This window comes from Rhinatrema bivittatum, chromosome 14 (assembly GCF_901001135.1).
Source record: "Rhinatrema bivittatum chromosome 14, aRhiBiv1.1, whole genome shotgun sequence".
NCBI lineage: Eukaryota > Metazoa > Chordata > Amphibia > Gymnophiona > Rhinatrematidae > Rhinatrema > Rhinatrema bivittatum.
Window position 1 is genome coordinate 52673257 of NC_042628.1, and position 20913 is coordinate 52694169.

Below are 20913 nucleotides of genomic sequence, written 5' to 3' on the forward strand. Positions count from 1 at the left end.
CGGGGGGGGGGCCACGCGCACAAAGGCGCCGCTGCGGGGGGGCCCGGTCGGCCCGCACTGCCCGCTGTCTGAAAATAGAGGAGGGTGCCGCGGGGGGGCCTTCCTGGCCACACGACCCGCCCCAGACATCTTTCCCTAAATGGCTCAGCAGCCCATGAGGAGCTGTAAAATGGCCGCGGGTGAGGGAGTAAAGAGCGAAGAGGCCGGCTCCACCGGCTTTCGCGGGCACCGGAGGCTGAGCTGTAAAGGAAAAAACTACAAAGGAAAAACAAACTTACCCCTGGCTGCAACGAGAAATAAACAGCAAGGCCGCAGAGAAGAGACAAGGAAGATAAGCCACTCCCCAGAAGTTGAAAGAACTCTGCCTTTTTTTTTTTTTTTTAAACTTAATACAAACTTGATACAAACTTGATCCACAGAAAAAGACAACAACAAGCCATAATCAAGCAAGAAAGTGAAGGAAAAGGAGGGGAAGCCTGATTCCCCTACTCGCATCTGCTGGAGTCAGAAGATACTGAACTCCTGCAGAGGGGGTAGTAGTATATATGGATACGCCCCCTCAAAGCTTGTGCTAACTCCATCTGCTGGATTGGGGACATAACCCACTGTCTGGACTGATCCAGGTACGTACAGGGAATATTTTGTTCTAAACTGACAAGCGCTGCATAAAGTTCAGTCTCTGTTTACATCGTCACTGCTTAAACCCCTCACCTTAGCCACGTCAACAAGTAGACACCCTCTTGCCGGGAAGATGTGTACAAATAGACTCAACTTCTCTATTTTTAGAAGGGGTCTTATCCTGGATCGTCTTGTCCTGTATACATCGGCAACGCCACGAATCTCATTTATAGTCTACTGGCAATAATAACCCATTTCGTATTGGTGGGAGGGGGGCAGGGGAAGAACATTTCGCCACTCCAGTTGAAATACTGAAGCTCGCATCTCCTTATTCTTAAATGAGCGAATACCAATTCACTTTTTCATTTAGTCCCATGGGATCTACTGTGTTTAGACAATAAATCCAATATTGTTCGCGCGTATTTAACCGGGATTGAATGTCCCCACCACGTGGATCAGAACGCAACTGTTCAAGAATGAGCCATCGAAGATCCGTGAACTCATGTCTATGCCTAATGCAGTGTGATACCATCGGAGCAGTCAATTTCTCAGTTCTTATACAACTTCTATGTTCTATGAGACGGGTTCTGATTTTGTGTTTCGTGCGACCAATATACAACAGTTTGCACGGGCACTGAATAACGTAAATTACCCGTTCTGACTCACAACTAGTTAATCCATCCAATCTCAGAATTCTGTCAGAATTGGGGACTTGCCATTGGTTCCCTATCAGTGCCAAGGAGCACATATCACAGTGACCACATCCTTGGTGGCCACCAGACTGTCGGGGTGTAACTGTTGACATACCCTGCCAAAGATACATAAAGATATGCATGCCCCCCCTGGCCGTCCTATTGTATCAAGTAGAGGTTCGGTGTTAGAACCTTTGTCAACATTCTTAGACCATTTTTTGAAACCATTTGTTTTGGAAGCAGCATCATTTTTACAAGACACGTCACATATGTTGCGGATTTTAGATGGATTATCAGAGTTACCAGATGATTATTTGTTAGTGACCTTGGATGTCACTGCCCTATATACGAACATCCCCCAACAAGAGGCATTTGAGCTAATGGAACAAATCTTTCAGCGCCGCCCGTGCCCACATGCGGTTCCTACTAGCTTCCTACTCGACTTATTGAGATTGGTTTTGTTTAATAACTATTTCAAATTTGATGAGATAGTATATCTCCAAGTCAAAGGCGTAGCAATGGGGGCTACAGTTGCTCCCGACATTGCTAATCTCTACATGAGTAATTTTGAAACCCAAGTACTATACAAATCACAATGGTATCAATACATGCAGATTTATAAAAGATACATTGATGATATATTTTTTATTTGGGTTTCCTCAGCAGAGAATTTACAACTGTTTCTAACTTGGTTGAATATACAGAACAACAACTTAAAATTTACAGCCCATGTTGACCGAGATTCAATAGCATTCTTGGACATTTTGATCCAACGGACTAATGAGGGTATCAGTACTACCCTATTTAGGAAAAAGACTGATCGGACCAACTATTTGAAATATTCGAGTGCTCACCCCTTGGGGTTAAAAAATGGGTTACCCATCTCCCAAGTCCTGCGACGGATTTGCTCGTCAGTACAAGAGTTTCGGGTTCAAGCAACAGAATTAACAAATAGATTTGCCTTAAGAGGATATCCGAAAACAATCATAAAAAAAGCATACAAAAGGGCTCTGTATGCCAATCGAGATCTCCTTCTGCAATATCAACAACGCCCTTTTTCCCAAAGTGTGACATGTACTCTACAGTATTCGAAACAAGTGGGCAGGCTTGTTAACATCATTAAGACACACTGGCATATTCTGACACTTCAGCCTGTTTTTCAGATTGAACCAAGGTTTGCCTTTTTTAGGGGTCAGAACATTAGAGACATAGTGGTTAAGTCCACGTTTATGTCAACAGTTACACCCCGACAGTCTGGTGGCCACCAAGGATGTGGTCACTGTGATATGTGCTCCTTGGCACTGATAGGGAACCAATGGCAAGTCCCCAATTCTGACAGAATTCTGAGATTGGATGGATTAACTAGTTGTGAGTCAGAACGGGTAATTTACGTTATTCAGTGCCAGTGCAAACTGTTGTATATTGGTCGCACGAAACGCAAAATCAGAACCCGTCTCATAGAACATAGAAGTTGTATAAGAACTGAGAAATTGACTGCTCCGATGGTATCACACTGCATTAGGCATAGACATGAGTTCACGGATCTTCGATGGCTCATTCTTGAACAGTTGCGTTCTGATCCACGTGGTGGGGACATTCAATCCCGGTTAAATACGCGCGAACAATATTGGATTTATTGTCTAAACACAGTAGATCCCATGGGACTAAATGAAAAAGTGAATTGGTATTCGCTCATTTAAGAATAAGGAGATGCGAGCTTCAGTATTTCAACTGGAGTGGCGAAATGTTCTTCCCCCCCCCCCCCCCTGCCCCCCTCCCACCAATACGAAATGGGTTATTATTGCCAGTAGACTATAAATGAGATTCGTGGCGTTGCCGATGTATACAGGACAAGACGATCCAGGATAAGACCCCTTCTAAAAATAGAGAAGTTGAGTCTATTTGTACACATCTTCCCGGCAAGAGGGTGTCTACTTGTTGACGTGGCTAAGGTGAGGGGTTTAAGCAGTGACGATGTAAACAGAGACTGAACTTTATGCAGCGCTTGTCAGTTTAGAACAAAATATTACACCGATCGACCAGAGTGACTGTGAGGAACAATTGAAGGAGAAGACATCGCGAAGGTGCGATGCATCTTGGACAAACACAGAACTGGCCTCGGAGAATAAGAATTGAGATGCATAAGAAACATCGTGGACGTGAAAGAAGACTACGCTCGCCGAGTCGATTGCCGTTGTTGACGTCAGTATCGGACGTGAAAGAGAACTTCGGTTTCCGGTAATGAAGACTTCCGGTTTTCCAGGGTATATAACCATCACTGGAGGTAGTTGCCATTTAGAAGAGCAGACGCAGCCCAACGGGACTGCAGTGGATTATAAAGAAGAAGCAATACCAAGGAATTTACAGAAGGCTGCCTTACGACGCTCTCAAAAAGAAACTTTGAAGGACACCCCCTGAAGCAGGACGACATCGTCCGAAACACAGCTGTGTCGGGTGAACTACCATGGAGTAGATGAGTATTTGTGTCCCCTCCTTACAATTACGGAGATTGTGTGACTATCGATTTTATGATAAAAGGAAATAGAAAAAATAACTAAAAACAGATAATTTAAATTAAAGCAAGGTGACCCTATACAAGAATAGAGTCTGTTGCACAATACAGACCCTTAAAGTAAGGGGCCTACATATATTTGGTTGTGCACAAACATAATGTGTTTAAATTATACTTGTGGTACCATTGATTGTTGATATTGTTGCTAAACGGTTCGGTACACTGGAATACAGTGGTATTGGGTTATTTATGTTGTGGATGATGTAAGCCACCATGGTCGAATTGTCCGAGAAAACTCGCACCATCCGATCGCGGACCAAGAGTAGAAACTGCTCCAGAGCTCAGGGCATCACTCTCGTCTCCAGGCGATTGATGGACCAGGTCTGTTCCGACATCGACCAAAGGCCCTGAGCAGACCTGCCCAGACAAACTGTCCCCCAGCCCTGAAGACTTGCATCCGTGGTGACCACTGCCTACTACGGGACCTCGAGAGGCATCCCCTTCTCCAGATTGTTCCTCGTCATCCACCAGGCCAGACTGGCCCTGGCCGACTCCATCAGAGCCAGGGGCAGGAAATATTGTTGCAACAGAGGATTCCAGCAGGACAAAAGGCTCTCTGCAGAGGCCTCAAATGGACAAACGCCCATGGCACCAGTTCCAATGTGGACACCATCAAGCCCAGGACCTATAAGTAACCCCAGACCTTCGGCACCTGTAGACGAAGCAGACACGCTATCTGCCCCTGAATTTTGTTCACCCTGTCGTCTGTAAGAAACACTCTGCTTCGCTGGGTGTCGAAACGGGCTCCCAAGTACTCAAGGGAACGGGAGGAGACCAGATGGCTTTACTGCACATGGATAACCCAGCCTAGAGGTTCCAGGAGCGACCGAACTCTGTCCACAGACTGCACACATTCCTCTAGTGACTTCGCCTGTATCAGTCAATCGTCCAAGTATGGGTGCACCAGCCAATCCCTCCTGTCGCAGCGCCGCCGCCACTACCACCATCGTCTTTGTAAAGGTCTGCGGGGCGGTGGCCAGCCTGAAAGGCAGTGCTTGAAACTGATAGTGCTGTCCCAGAACCATGAATCTGAGAAACTTCTGGTGCTCCTGACAAATGGGGATATGCAGATAAGCCTCCGTGAGATCCAGAGACACCAAAAACTCTCCTCCCCGTACTGCCGCAATTATGGTGCGCAACGTTTCCATCCGAAAACGTGGTACCTTCAAATTCTGGTTGACTTTCTTCAGGTCTAGGATAGGTCGGAATGTGCCTTCCTTCTTGGGCACCACGAAATAGATGGAATTATCTGCCTTGTCCCTGTTCGGACACTGGCACCAATACAACCGCCTCCAGACTTAACAATCACTGAAGCGTTTCCTGGACCGCTGCCCGCTTGCTTTGGGAAAGACAACACAACTCCAGAAAGACCGACCGCAGTGGGCCAGAAAATTCTAAGGCATAGACGTTTCTCACCATACTCAACACCCACCGGTCGGAAGTGATCTTGGTCCACTCCCTGTAGAACCGGGCCAGCCTGCCCCCGATTACCAGAGATGAGGAGTGGACCTGCCGGATCCCATTGTGAGGACTTATTGCCACCCACACCCTGGGTGGATCTGCCTCTAGATGACCTTCCAGCCCCTCAAAAGGACTGTTGCCTATGCAAGGACTGTCTTGGGGCCGAGGCCCCTGAGGGCCTCGTCTGACAAAAACTTCTGGACTCCCAAAAGCGAGTCTGAGAAGAGAGAGGTTTCCGGCCACACTTTCGATCCTCTGGCAGCCTATTGCCCTTTGTCTCTCCCAGAGACTTCATCGGATGATAGAGGTCCTCGCCAAACAGCAGTTTCCCCTGAAAGGGCAGATAACAGAGCTGTGATTTTGATGACAGACCCGCTGACCATTGCGTAGCCACAAGTGTCGTCTGGACACCACCACTGACACCATAGGGCGGGCCGTGGTTCTCACCAGGTCATACAAGGCATCCCTGCCATAGGCAACTCCGGGCCGCCTGGACTGGGGAAAGAGTCCCGGAGGCCGACTGATCCTGCGGCTTCTGGATCCAACACAAACAGGCCCGCTTCATCAGACTTGCACATACCGCCACCTGCAGGCCAAGCCCCAGGATCTCAAAAGCTCGCTTGAGATTCACTTCCAACTTCCGATCCTGAACATCCTTCAGAGCGGAAGCTCTAGCCACTGGAATAGTGGTCGTCTTAGTGACTGCCGAAACTGCTGCAGCCACCTTCAGGACCTTGAGAACATCCAGATGGTGCTGCAGAAGCAGATAAAGCTTGGACATCGCTCTGACAACTCCCACTCTCGGTTGATCAATTTCTGGATTTTCTTCGGAATCGGGAAAGTGCTGGGGGGTCTCCGTAGGCCATCCAGAAACAGATTAACCCTTTCAGCATCTGAATCCTCCAGGGTGAGCTTAATCCCAGCTCCTCTAACACCTGAGGTATAAGCTGGTGAAGCTCCTCTCTCCTGAAAAGCCGGATCACCCGCAGATTATCGCCTTCAGCCTCTGGGCCCTCCAAGTTCCCTTGTTCAGTTTTAGAGTCCCCTGGGTCCAGAGGGGGACCCCCAATTGGGTCCCCATCCTGATAGGCCTCTGAGGAGACCTCATCCTCCTGCTTAGACTTGTCCGATTCCAATAGCGCTAGCCATCCCTCGGGTGGCAAAGTTTGCGAGCCCACGGAACCTTTAGGGGGGGGGGGGGACCTTCCCCCGCTTTGCCAAACCCGTCGGGCCTTCTGTAACACCGCACTTGCCTGCCTGCCTGCCTAGCCAGGAAGGCCTCGTGCAGTAAAAGTACAAATTCGGGCGCCCCCCCCGGGGCCCCCAAACAGCGCTTGGGGCTGCTAGGGCCTGAGACATCTGGAGCTTTTTCCCCAGGTTAAATCATGGGAGACAGGAGCGGCGGGGACCCCCCCGAGGCAAAGCCCCCCCCCCTCCAATCCAGCTCCGCTTCTGCGGCCATAGCAACTCCCTCCTGTGATCCCACCGCTGCGGTCCGCGAATGCCTCCACGGCTTTGCTTGCCTTTCAGACCCCCCCACCTCTAGCACACTCCGTGCAGAGGATGTCATTCAGGTCCTGCAGGTCTCTGAGCTGCTTCTCTGTCATAACAAGTACCAAGAAATAAAGCAAAGCAAAATAAAAATCCAAACAGGCAATCCTATGCTTGCCTGCTTCCATGCGGCCCAGATCGCGAGGCACCACGCGGCAGCTGTCAAACCCTGAAGAGGGTGCACTGCCCCAAGAATTTCCTGCAAGCGCGGTGAACAGGCCGCTGCCGCGACTGAAAATCGCGCGGCTCATTCGGGAGTACAGCCCCCACTGGAGTGAATCTGCCTTGACCGGACCCACCCTCCTCTGAATGATCCCCCGATCCGCCCACTTAATGCCCGGCCTGCACCTGACGCTCTCGCTGAGGATTTCAGCCTGCTGGGCCGCACAGCCTGCTCACATGTGGCTGCTGTTGCAAAAGCAGCTGTGGGTGACTTTTTTTTTTTTTTTTTTTTACAACAAAGATTTAAAGGCCCAGACACACAGGAAAGCACAACAATAAAAGTAAGGGTACTTCTCTGTCCTGGGCAGGCAGAGGGGCTTCAGGCCCACCGAGGGAACCAGACCACTGGCTGTCAGTGGTCCCGGGGTCGCGGGCTGAAGCTGACCAGGGGCATCCAACCCCCCTGTTCGCCCAGCTGAACCCGAGGGACGACCCTTCTGCAGGAGCCTGTCATTTCTGGGAGCAATTTTCCTTAAAATATCCAGTCAGTCAGTACTGCGGGGTTATCTGCTGGATGGTACTGCAGGGTACTATCTGCTGGAGGTAGAGAAATACTGAGGGACTGCAGGTGGCACTCTCGTATATATAGCAGTGCCCAAAGTTTTTTTTGTTCTCTACCTCCATCTGCTGGTAGGGATGAATAAAACCAGCTTGTCTGGAGTGATCTGGGTATGTTCAGGAAAGCTATTTTGCAGTTGACCTCATCGCCTAAGGAAGATGTGGATATCAAGGACCAGCAAGCAACGGCTGGACCCCTACACCGAGTTGCTGAACCTAAGCTCCATGGCATCTCAGAGGGAATCCTTTCTGAAGGAGAAATACAGAATCTGGGAGGTCTGCATCAAGTAAAGAACGTCTCCGAAGAAAAGGAAACAGAAGTTCAGGTCTTACCATAGGCAATATCTAAAGTCTTTTCACTAGAGACTATATAGGACGCTATCCTCACTCTTAATACAAATTTAACTTCCCAGCTTAATCCATTGCTGAAGAAGGTTGAGGTAATTGAGTCTCAGGTTAAAGTCTTGCAAGAAGAAAATCTAAAAAGCGTTCGTGCCCTGGATACTTAAAAATCCAATATTGGTAATTTAAATGACCAGCATTATTTTTTAATAAAAGATAATCAATATTTACTAAGGAAGATTGAAAACCTTAATAATCAAATGAGGGGAAAAAATGTAAGATTAGTACATTTTCTTAAAATCCCAACAGTAACAGCAAAAGACATGTGGCCTAGGTATGCCTTGGAGGCTCAAAAATTACCCCAGTCTACGTTACCTCCGATAAAAAAAAAAACGTTTTCTATCTACCATCTATGAAGCAAGTAGTCACGGAGGGTCAGGACATGCAGACACTCTCACCTTTGAATATATAAGAACATGCCATACTGGGTCAGAACAAGGCTCCATCAAGCCCAGCATCCTGTTTCCAACGGTGGCCAATCCAGGCCATAAGAACCTGGCAAGTACCCAAAAACTAAGTCTATCCCATGCTACTGATGCTAGTAATAGCAGTGGCTATTTTCTAAGTCAACTTTAATTAATAGCAGGTAATGGACTTCTCCTCCAAGAAATTATCCAATCCTTTTTTAAACACAGCTATACTAACTGCACTAACCACGTCCTCTGGCAACAAATTCAAGAGTTTAATTGTGCGTTGAGTAAAAAAGAACTTTCTCCGATTAGTTTTAAATGTGCCACATGCTAACTTCATGGAGTGCCCCCTAGTCTTTCTATTATCCGAAAGAGTAAATAACCGATTCACATCTACCCGTTCTAGACCTCTCATGATTTTAAACACCTCTATCATATCCCCCCTCAGCTGTCTCTTCTCCAAGCTGAAAAGTCCTAACCTCTTTAGTCTTTCCTCATAGGGGAGCTGTTCCATTCCCCTTATCATTTTGGTAGCCCTTCTCTGTACCTTCTCCATCGCAATTATATCTTTTTTGAGATGCGGTGACCAGAATTGTACACAGTATTCAAGGTGCGGTCTCACCATGGAGCGATACAAAGGCATTATGACATTTTCCGTTTTATTCACCATTCCCTTCCTAATAATTCCCAACATTCTGTTTGCTTTTTTGACTGCCACAGCACACTGAACCGACGATTTCAATGTGTTATCCACTATGACGCCTAGATCTCTTTCTTGAGTTGTAGCACCTAATATGGAACCTAACATTGTGTAACTATAGCATGGGCATATTTTTCCCTATATGCATCACCTTGCACTTATCCACATTAAATTTCATCTGCCATTTTGATGCCCAATTTTCCAGTCTCACAAGGTCTTCCTGCAATTTATCACAATCTGCTTGTGATTTAACTACTCTGAACAATTTTGTATCATCTGCAAATTTGATTATCTCACTCGTCGTATTTCTCTCCAGATCATTTATAAATATATTGAAAAGTAAGGATCCCAATACAGATCCCCGAGGCACTCCACTGCCCACTCCCTTCCACTGAGAAAATTGTCCATTTAATCCTACTCGCGGTTTCCTGTTTTTTAGCCAGTTTGCAATCCACAAAAGGACATCGCCACCTATCCCATGACTTTTTACTTTTCCTAGAAGCCTCTCATGAGGAACTTTGTCAAACGCCTTCTGAAAATCCAAGTATACTACATCTACCAGTTCACCTTTATCCACATGTTTATTAACTCCTTCAAAAAAGTGAAGGAGATTTGTGAGGCAAGATTTGCCTTGGGTAAAGCCATGCTGACTTTGTTCCATTAAACCATGTCTTTCTATATGTTCTGTGATTTTGATGTTTAGAACACTTTCCACTATTTTTCCTGGCACTGAAGTCAGGCTAACCGGTCTGTAGTTTCCCGGATCGCCCCTGGAGCCCTTTTTAAATCTTGGGGTTACATTTGCTATCCTCCAGTCTTCAGGTACAATGGATGATTTTACTAATAGGTCTGAAATTTCATTTTTTAGTTCCTTCAGAACCCTGGGGTGTATACCATCCGGTGCAGGTGATTTACTACTCTTCAGTTTATCAATCAGGTCTACCACATCTTCTAAGTTCACTGTGATTTGATTCAGCCCATCTGAATCATTACCCATGAAAACCTTCTCCAGTACGGGTTCCTCCCCAACATCATCTTCAGTAAACACCGAAGCAAAAAAATCATTTAATCTTTCCGCTATGGCTTTATCTTCTCTAAGTGCCCCTTTAACCCCTCGATCATCTAACGGTCCAGCTGACTCCCTCACAGGCTTTCTGCTTCGGATATATTTTAAAAAGTTTTTACTGTGAGTGTTTGCCTCTATGGCCAACTTCTTTTCGAATTCTCTCTTAAGCTGTCTTAGCAATGTCTTACATTTAATTTGCCAACGTTTATGCATTATCCTATTTTCTTCTGTTGGATCCTTCTTCCAATTTTTGAATGAAGATCTTTTGGCTAAAGTAGCTTCTTTCACCTCCCCTTTTAACCATGCCGATAATCGTTTTGCCTTCTTTCCACCTTTCTTACAGGCCGATACAGTAAGGACGCGTAAGAAAGAGTGCAGCAGTGCCGGGTGCACCCTCGTTTGCCGCGCACACAGTTTGGATCACATACCGCTCGATACAGTATTCAAATGAGACGCAAATGCAAGCCGGGTCCAAAGCGCGTCCATGAAGCGGTAGGCATGCGCAATCCATTTTACTGTATAGAACGGTATACAGCCACCTATACAGTATCCTGGGTGCGCTGGTACCTGTCATGTCATTTCAAATGTCATTCCACCAGGAAAGTGGATGGTTCTCCTACAGACCCCGCTGCCTTAAGCGCCGGTGGCAGCAAGCCCCAGCAGCTGGCGATCGGCGGCAGGGAGCGCAACAAAGCACCTGTGCGCGCAGCTCCGATTTTCTGCCTCCTTTGGACGGGCAAGAGAGAGACGAAATTTCACGGGCAAACTTTCCCCCAGCCCCCCACTAACCTGCTCTGGCCGTGGCCACGCAAGCCCCCAGCAGCAGCAGAAGGGCGTCCATGGGTGCCGGTCTCCCGTGCGGGCGCACTGACAGCTCCGGCAGGGGAGCCACAGTGCGCGCCTCCTCCCAAGGCGCGCACCGTGGCTCCCCTGCCTCCCGGGGGCAGCTGGCGGCAAGAGCGGCTTCAGCAGCCCGGGGCGGATCGGGCGCTCCCCATGCTAGGCGGCTTCCAGCAGCTCCCACCAGCGAAGATGCATGAACGCACGCCGTGACCTGAGCGCCCGGCTGGACATCCTGAATCAGCATTTTGATAGGGAGAAACTCTTCCCTCTGAATCAGCACGGATCCAATGCCCCAGCATGGTCTTAGGGGTACTCTTCCCGCCATATCAATAATTTTTGTTGCTCCTCTTTTTTGATGCTGGGGCTGGAAGAGGAAATCTCTAAGCTCAGAAGTTATCTAAGAGGAATGGTCCCTTATAAACATCTTTTAATGATAATAAGCAGTGCACCTATCAGTGCAGGGGAAATCTGCATGGTTTGAGGAGTTTCAGACAACTGGCAGCTCCTCACAGCAAGAACAGCCCCGGGGAGTTTACTTGCGCATGTGCAGCTAGAAGAACATCTCATCCTGGGGAGACAACTGGCTCAAACACACACACACATGCAAACAATCCTTCTGCCTCATCTCTAAAGTAAATGTATGGTCTTGAAGCCATTTGACTGACAAGGAACATTAGAGACTCGTATCCACAACAGTCTGGAAGATGCTGTTTCATACCCGGTTATTAGTTCCTTTCACTGTATAGAGTAGGGTTGCCACTTAACCCAAGGGCTGCCTTGAGCGCCCAAATTGGGCGTACAGGCGTGCGTTCATGCGCCTGTACGCCCAATTTGGGCGCTCAAGGCAGCAGGCGCATGAACACACACCGTGACCTGAGCGCCTGGCTGCACGTCCGAGGTCACGGCGTGCGTTCATGCGCCTGCTGCCTTGAGCGCCCAAATTGGGCGTACAGGCGTGCGTTCATGCACCTTTGCTGGCGGGGGCTGTTGGAAGCCGCCTCGCATGGGGAGCGCCCGATCCGCCCCGGGCTGCTGAAGCTGCTCTTGCCGCCGGCTGCCCCCAGGAGGCAGGGGATCCGCGGTGCGCGCCTCGGGAGGCGGGGAGAGAGGACTGGAGCTGCTCCAGAGCTGTCAGAGCGCCCGCACGGGAGACCGGCACCCATGGACGCCCTTCTGCTGCTGGGGGCTTGTGTGGCCAGGGCAGGTGAGCGGGGGCTGGGGGAAAGTTTGCCCGTGAAATTTCGTCTCTCTCTTGCCCATCCGAAGGAGGCAGAAAATCGGAGCTGCGCGCACAGGTGCTTTGTTGCGCTCCCTGCCGCCGATCGCTGGCTACTGGGGCTTGCCTGATGCTTGTCAAGCTGGCAATTCCTGATGCCCGAGCATAATACAGAAATGATTTTCGCCCTGCGCCTTGCTTTATTTTTTGTAATAATTTTTCCCCCTTGTGCGAGAAGCATTTTTTTCTGTGGATTGGGTTGGTTTGGGACTGGGCGGCTAAGTTCACCACACTATCGCCAGGGTCAGGGTAGGCGGTAAATTTGCAGGTTAAAGATGTGGCAAAATAGCTGGTTAAAAAGGTGATAATCTGGGCGCATGTTACTGTATCGGAGGGAATAGCTAATCCGATCATTAACATATCATATACATGCCGCGGGCGGAAGGGGATACGCGTCGATTTCAAGAAGCGGTAAGGACGCATAAAACCGGATACTGAATTGCGGGTTAGACATACGCGTCCAAATTGTGCGTACAAAGCGGGTTAGAAACAGGGTAACTGCGGCTGCGCTTTATGTATCGGCCTGTTAATGTGTGGAATACATTTGGACTATGCTTCTAGAATGATATTTTTTTAACAATGACCAGGCCTCTTGCACACTTTTTACTTTTGTAGCTACTCCTTTCAGTTTTTTTCTAACAATTTTTCTCATTTTATCAACGAGAGCCGTTGATTTGCATACTGTTCCTCTTCCAGTCATTAATTCAAATTTGATCATATTATGATCACTATTGCCAAGCGGCCCCACCACCGTTTATTTTATTTATTTATTTATTATTTTTATATACCGACATTCGATCTCAATCAAAAGATATCACACCAGTTTACATTCAGGTACTGTAGGTATTTCCCTATCCCCAGAGGGCTTACAATCTAAGTTTTGTACTTGAGGCAATGGAGGGTAAAGTGACTTGCCCAAGGTCACAAGGAGCGACAGCAGGACTTGAACCCTGTTCTCCTGGTTCATAGTCCACTGCTCTAATCACTAGGCTATTCCTCCTCTCTCACCAAATCCTTTGCTCCACTGAGAATTAGATCTAAAATTGCTCCCTCTCTCGTCAGTTCCTGAACCAATTGCTCCATAAAGCTATCATTTATTCCATCCAGGAAAGTTATCTCTCTAGCGGGTCCCGATGATACATTTACCCAGTCAATATTGGATAATTGAAGTCTCCCATTATTACCATACTACCAATTTGGTTAGCTTCCCTAATTTCTCTTAGCATTTCACTGTCCGTCTCACCATCTTGACCAGGTGGACGGTAGTATACTCCTATCACTATAGTCTTCCCCGACAGACAAGGGATTTCTACCCATAAAGATTCAATTTTGCTTTTAGTCTCATGCAGGATGTTTATCCTGTTGGACTCTATGCCATCCCGGACATAAAGCACCACACCGCCTCCCGGGTGCTCCTCTGTCATTGAGATATAATTTGTACCCCGATATAGCACTGTCCCATTGGTTGTCCTCCTTCCACCATGTCTCTGAGATGCCAATTGAGTCTGTCATCATTCACTGCTATACATTCTAATTCTCCCATCTTACTTCTTAGACTTCTGGTATTAGCATACAAACATTTCAAAGTTTGTTTTTTGTTTGTATTTTCATTCTGCTTTTTAATTGATAGGGATAAATTAGAATTTTTTAGCTCAGGTGAGTTTTTAGTTACAGGCGCTTGGACTACTTTTCTTATTATTGGAACCTCACTGTCGGGATGTCCTAATTCTAATGCATCATTAGTATCCTTTGAAGATACCTCTCTCCGAACCATGCACTGCTGAGCGACTGTCTGCTTTCCCCTTTGTTCTAGTTTAAAAGCTGCTCTATCTCCTTTTTAAAGGTTAGCGCCAGCAGTCTGCTTCCACCCTGGTTAAGGTGGAGCCCATCCCTTCGGAAGAGACTCCCCCCTTCCCCAAAAGGTTCCCCAGTTCCTAACAAAACTGAATCCCCCTTCCCCAAAAGATTCCCCAGTTCCTAACAAAACTGAATCCCTCTTCCTTGCACCATCGTCTCATCCACGCATTGAGACTCCGGAGCTCTGCCTGCCTCTGGTGACCCGCGTGTGGAACAGGGAGCATTTCAGAGAATGCAACCCTGGAGGTTCTGGATTTAAGCTTTCTACCTAAGAGCCTAAATTTGGTTTCCAGAACCTCCCTCCCACATTTTCCTATGTCGTTGGTGCCCACGTGTACCATGACAGCCGGCTCCTCCCCAGCACTGTCTAAAATCCTATCTAGGTGTGACGTGTGAGGTCCGCCACCTTCGCACCAGGTAGGCATGTTACTAGGCGATCCTCACGCCCACCTGCCACCCAGCTATCTACATTCCTAATAATCAAATCACCAACTATGACGGCCGACCTAACCCTTCCCTCCTGGGCAGTAGGCCTTGGGGAGATATCCTCGGTGCGAAAGGACAATGCATCACCTGGAGAGCAGGTCCTTGCTACAGGATCCTTTCCTGCTGCACCCAGTTGATGCTCTCCAATCATGAGACCACCTTCCTCTAAGGCAGCACCAGGGCTGCCAGTCTTAAGTTGGGACTTGGCTACAAGTCCCTGAAGGTCTCATCTATATTCCTCTCCGTCTGCCTCAGCTCCTCCAGGTCTGCCACTCTAGCCTCCAGAGATCGGACTCGTTCTCTGAGAGCCAGGAGCTCTTTGCATCGCATGCACATGTACAACTTCTCACCGGCGGGTAAAAAATCATACATGTGAAACTCGATGCAAAAGACTGGGAAGCCCCCCTCTTGCTGCTGGGCTGCTGCCTTCATCTCAATTTTGTTCAGTTCCTAGTTAAGTTTTAGGTTGCTATGGGAGAAGGAATGTGTCTTCCTACTCGTTTGGTTATACCCTGTTATGCTGTAAACCGGTACTATAAGATATTTATCTTGAGCATCGGTATATTAAAAGTTTCAAATAAAATAAATAAATAATTAACGTCCTTTAAATGTATTAGTGAATTCACTATATGTCTGGTAGTGGCCTACAAGGGACTGATCACTCTCAAAGTTTTTGGGGGTTGTTTGGTTTGGTTTTGTTTTTTGTGAAAGTGGCACCTGCCTATAAATTAAGGGATGAGCAAGGGTTGGGAAATCCAAACAGTTTAACTTCAGTTAGTCAGCCAGAGTGACTCACTGCTCTCTTGATTATCAAATGTTGGTACCTAAACAAACCAAATCACACTACCTCAACACCTTTCCAAGGTGAGTAACTGAACTGAACTTTTCAACCTTTTTACTTAGACACTGCTCCTAGCTTATTTCTAGCTTCTGGCTACTTTTTTTTTTTTTTTTTTTAAATACAAACACTCAGTTCTGCTTACTAGTTGTCTTACAGACTGACCATTTAAAAATACAAACAGTCTAACTTGTTTATTTGCTGCCTTACTATTAAAAGCACAAACACACTAAATAATATTCCCAAATAGTTAACTCTGCCCCAATAAGTTTGAAAAAGACAGTGTCCCAAGCAAAAACTTACTGATTCCTTTCAGCTACCAGCAAGGTGATCCTCTCCTCTCAGTGCTCCCATTAGGATTGGGTCCTCCCTAGATAGAGAACTTGGGTGTACTATGACATTAAAATTGTCTGTTTTCCTTAATTAAGGTATTAATGTGAGGTAATTGTTTAAGTATTAATGTCATTGTAAATTTTTTCCTTCAGGTTAATTCTTGAATGTATAATTTAAAAATTTTGCGGAGGTTCTGGCGATGACGTGAAGGAGGCAGAAGCAGGGGAGAAAAACCTCCGCAGCCCTGCTCCCACGAATCTAAAAAAAATATACTGTTACACCGTTTGCTTTAGCTACTCCTACCCGTTGCTGGCTGTTGGAAGTGCCGCTGACCACCACCACTGGGTGAAATCAAGCGGGTAATGCGAAAAACCGGCGCCCGCTGCAAATCGGAGCACTGACCACATCGCTTGCATGCAGCCAAGATGGCCGCGGCGGCCCCCTCAGGAGCACCCATGATGGCCTCTCTAACAGAGGAAGCCCTGCAAAAAATCTCATGAGTCACGGAGGCACTGGATGGTAGACTTTTCAAGCTCCAGACTGCAATGGAAGAACGCTACCAAAATGATAAGGGGAATGGAACAACTCCCCTATGAGGAAAGACTAAAGAGGTTAGGACTTTTCAGCTTGGAGAAGAGACGACTGAGGGGGGATATGATAGAGGTGTTTAAAATCATGAGAGGTCTAGAACGGGTAGATGTGAATCGGTTATTTACTCTTTCGGATAGTAGAAAGACTAGGGGACACTCCATGAAGTTAGCATGGGGCACATTTAAAACTAATCGGAGAAAGTTCTTTTTTACTCAACGCACAATTAAACTCTGGAATTTGTTGCCAGAGAATGTGGTTCGTGCAGTTAGTATAGCTGTGTTTAAAAAAGGATTGGATAAGTTCTTGGAGGAGAAGTCCATTACCTGCTATTAAGTTCACTTAGAGAATAGCCACTGCCATTAGCAATGGTTACATGGAATAGACTTAGTTTTTGGGTACTTGCCAGGTTCTTATGGCCTGGATTGGCCACTGTTGGAAACAGGATGCTGGGCTTGATGGACCCTTGGTCTGACCCAGTATGGCATTTTCTTATGTTCTTACCTGATCTTGGCCTCCAGGACGTACAATTTAAAATCCTGCACTGTGTTTACTATGATGCTCGCAGGTTTAAACGGTAGCTGGCTCCGCCACCTTTATGCATCAACTGCGGTACAGCGGATGGCACACTGCTCCACCAGCTATTCGCCTATAAGTTACTCCAGCCTTTTTAGGTGGCTGTTCTGGCGGTGGTAAGTACATGTACTGGAGTATCCCTCAGCGCCACAGGTCCAGTGTTACTAACCGGCGTTTCCCTCAGACTTCTTCCCGGTGGCCGCTCGAAGGCTAAATTTGAGCGTGTGGCTATTATGATGGCCTGTTGAACTGTCCTGGCTGAGTGGCTGGAGCTAGCGGTGGTACCCTCGGTCGCTGCCTGGTTTGGCAGAATGGCTTCACTCGCGCAACTGGAAAGATTGGACTTTTTGGCTGGCAAGAGGCAGCCGGACAAAATATATTGTGCCTGCTGGGCTACTTGTTTCAGTACCTTCCCTAAGGCTTTACAAGATGGACTGCGACTCAACGGTTACACGCTGAACTGGTCCCTAAAGGAGGGGGTAGGGGTGGGGAAGGGGGGGGTCAGGGTGTGACTGGTGGTTGAATTTATTTTATTTATGAACTTTTAATATACGACATTTGAAGGACACGTCACGCTGGTTTACAATTAACTAAAATTAATTGAAGGAGGCATGCTTGTGGTGTTAGAGTAGGTGGTGGCGGCGGTGGCGGGGTGGGGAGAACTTCTTGGTGGAAAACTGAAAATCAGGGATTGGCAGTATAGTGGGATTTTTATGTTTGTTATGCTTTTATTGATGTACTGGTTTGACAAAGTACTGTGTGGCCCAGGTTGGATGTTGGGTACCTAATCTATACTGCTTTCCTTGTTAAAAATAAAAAGTATTTTGACAAAAAAGGAAATTTTGCACTAACGTAAAAAAAATAAATCTGCCCACTGGTTTGCAAAACAGCTGCTCAATTTTAACAATGTCCATTTTCTTACCCCATGGCTGGCAGGGGGTTTGGAAACCGATGCCAGTAAAATTGAGTGTCGGTTGTCTGGACCTCCGACAGCTACCTCTCCTACTAATGAGGAGGCACTAGGCACGCACTATTGTCCATAGTGTTTCTTTACGAGTGTGACCCCCTCATTTAAATACTGAAGCACGGGGCCAGGAGAGGTGGCTGGGCGGGCATCGGGTCAGTGGGCACTCAACACAGAGCATCAGCTCTACTTTTCTTTCTGTATCGACCTGTTTGTGTTCCGCAAGGTCAACGACGGTTGTGCATATAAGTATGCGCTGAGCTTGTACCCGTGCACCATCTGTTTCAGTATGCCTACTACCGTATCTGGGTCACTGCTGCTCGCTAAATTAGCGTTTATCCAAGTAAGGTGCAGTGCCCTGTCAGGAATGCACCCACCCCCCTTCCCTTTCCCGAGTTAGACCAGTCTTAAATGCAGATTTTACATAGAAAGTCCACTTTTTTTTTTAAATCTTTCTGGTTTCTTTACAGAATGCACTTTTTTTAAACTCCTGATGCATTAGCATAGTATTAGCCTACTGCATCTAGAATTTAAAAAAAATTAAGCTGGGCGTTGAAAAGTAGATTACCGCCTCAACCTATTAATTAGGAGCCTTCAGTGGAGAGGGAGCTACCTACACTCTCTAAATGTAACTGCTTTCAAGTGTGTGCAAAGTGGAATATAAATAAAAAAAATACATAATCTCTAGGCTCCTTTTCCTAAAGGATGATTGTTATGGGTGGACATGGATGGCCTTCTCACAATAATCTTCCTCAGGGCCCTACTCCACAATGTGGAGTGTGCGCGTCCATCTCAGCTCAGGACCTTAGCACAGGCGACTGTAAAACAAACAATTCCTAACTCCATAACAACCGCAGCCACCAGCCTGTAATCACCCCCGAAGTCAAACCCACCAAGGCGCGGCGCCGGCCTAGTAAGCCCTAACAGTCCACCCGTCACGCGGCTCCGAAGCAGACAGGGAGGTGTACAACGTGACCATCGCTCGCGTGAAAGCTTTTCTTACATTGCGCAGGCGCCCACTAGCTACACCTTTGGTCTATGCCGACAAAGCAAGGACAGCGTACATGCACTGCGGAGTGACAGCGACTCGTGCCACTGTGACGTTTCACTGATGGAGGAGGCGCGTGCGGGCGCGGTGCGACGGGTGGTGATTCGCGCATGCGCGGGCTCGGTATAGAAGCTACCAGAAGCTCAAGCGAGAAGGATGGGAATTGTGACTGCTGAGAAGAATCAGCCGTTAATACCAGCTTTCAGCGCGGTGCTCTAGAAGTTTCTTATTGACAGGATTGGGGTGGGTATGTTTCACCACTATACCGCTGGAGAGGCAACTATTGTAACCCAAGCCGGGTGGGAGAGTGGTCACAGTACAATAACTATGGCGCGTTAATAACTGAAATTTCGGAGAGTGTATAGAAGTCTTATTAGTGTTGTTAGTAGTCAGCTTGATTTCGCTATAGGGTTGGAGCGAGGCAGGTTCTCCCTCTCACGGGCAGCTATGGCTATATTTGCCTAGGATTATATAAGGATGGCACTGTATATCGTGACAAGGTACAAAGCATTTTGGCAGACGATGAATTTAGAATAAAAACGAGGTTCTATACTAGTGTCCGTGTCATAAAGGAAGGCTGAGCCAGTTCTGGTGTTGGGCTCCTCTCTCTCTTTCCCCCCCCCCCCCCCTTTTGTATGGTTTGTTTTTTTTTGTGGATCATTTAAGGCTATACATGGCCTTTATAGCATGGAGCTTAGCTGGCAACCTTAACTCTGCTGCGTCAGGGGAGTTGGCATCGGGATCTTAGTAAGTGAGCTAGCTACAATAAAGGAACGCAGGATGAAGTTGGCGATATCACTACCCAAGGGCTAGGTATATAATGTGAAGTCGGGATTCTAAGTAGGTCATCAAAATACTGATTGATCGTTAGAATAGTTGCTTAAGAAGTTGGGGGGTGCAGAGCTGGAACGATGAAGGATGTCTGCAAGATAATAGTGGTATTGCAGATGATTACTTTGTGATGAGAGTACCCCATAAATGATTGTGTTCTGTTTAATTGAAACGAAATGGTGAACAAATAACATTGACTGGCATCTATTCAGAAGTAATCAGGATTTTCAATCACAGTTCAGGGGAATAAACATTTGTCTTCCTTTAATAACAACTGATTATCAGGGTCAAAAATATCTCCATCTCTGCTGATTCATAAAGGGGACTGATTCTAGATTTGGCAACCCTTAGCTGACTTGGCAGAAAGGAGTGACTAATGGTAGGAGCAGTTCCTGTTTCCCTCCTTTGCCTTCCTTGAGCTAACATAGCAATTTAGCTTATTATTTATTTGTAAATGCCAGTAAGCTGTAGAGGTGGTATGTTAATAGCTTGAACTGGTTAGATGAGTATTAAATGTGACTCTCTCCTGAACCATGTTATCTGTTTGAAACAAAGTTATGTATTACATGTGCATGGATTTTCAGAGCAATATTTAAACAAATGCAATGTGTAATCCTAGAGAGAAAAAGTGTCTTTAATGTAAAAGTATGTGAGATGCATTGCAGCATTCTCCTGTCAGTTTATTGGGGCTCTGGCCCAGCCCTGAGAGTCTTGGGGGAAGTACTGGCTTATATTTCTGGACAGTCCTAAGTCCAGTATTTTTCCAGGCCTCTGGGTTTGCTTTCTTGAGTCTGATTCCAGGGCTAAGTTGCCCCTGGACCTTTTAACTTCTTCATGATCCTCCTCCATGGGATTCTACCCCTTTCTGCTTTCTTCCTCATGTGGCCTGATGTCTTCTCCTTTGTAGGCCCAGCTGGTGTGGTGGTCTAGGTGGCGATCAGGCCGGTGTTCTGCTCTGGGGGCACCCTATGTACCTTTCTTCATCCCTGGGGCCTTGTTTTCTGCTTTGGTTTCTTTGCTT

General features: G+C 47.1%; 1 protein-coding gene across 9 annotated transcripts in view; it reads left to right on the forward strand.

The window, feature by feature from the left end:
• DEDD2 (death effector domain containing 2) overlaps positions 1–20913 on the forward strand; it is a 140100-nt gene that overhangs the window by 67725 nt on the left and 51462 nt on the right. For 5 of the 9 annotated variants that reach the window (XR_003852595.1, XR_003852597.1, XR_003852598.1 and 2 more), the window contains exon 1: positions 19148–19304. The exons of 2 other annotated variants lie outside the window; for them this stretch is intronic. The gene's annotated coding sequence lies outside the window, so the exon portion shown is untranslated. Of the gene's footprint in view, positions 1–19147; positions 19309–19423; positions 19562–20913 lie in introns of those variants that run through there. 2 more of the 9 variants (XM_029576498.1, XM_029576500.1) reach the window with 2 other exon arrangements.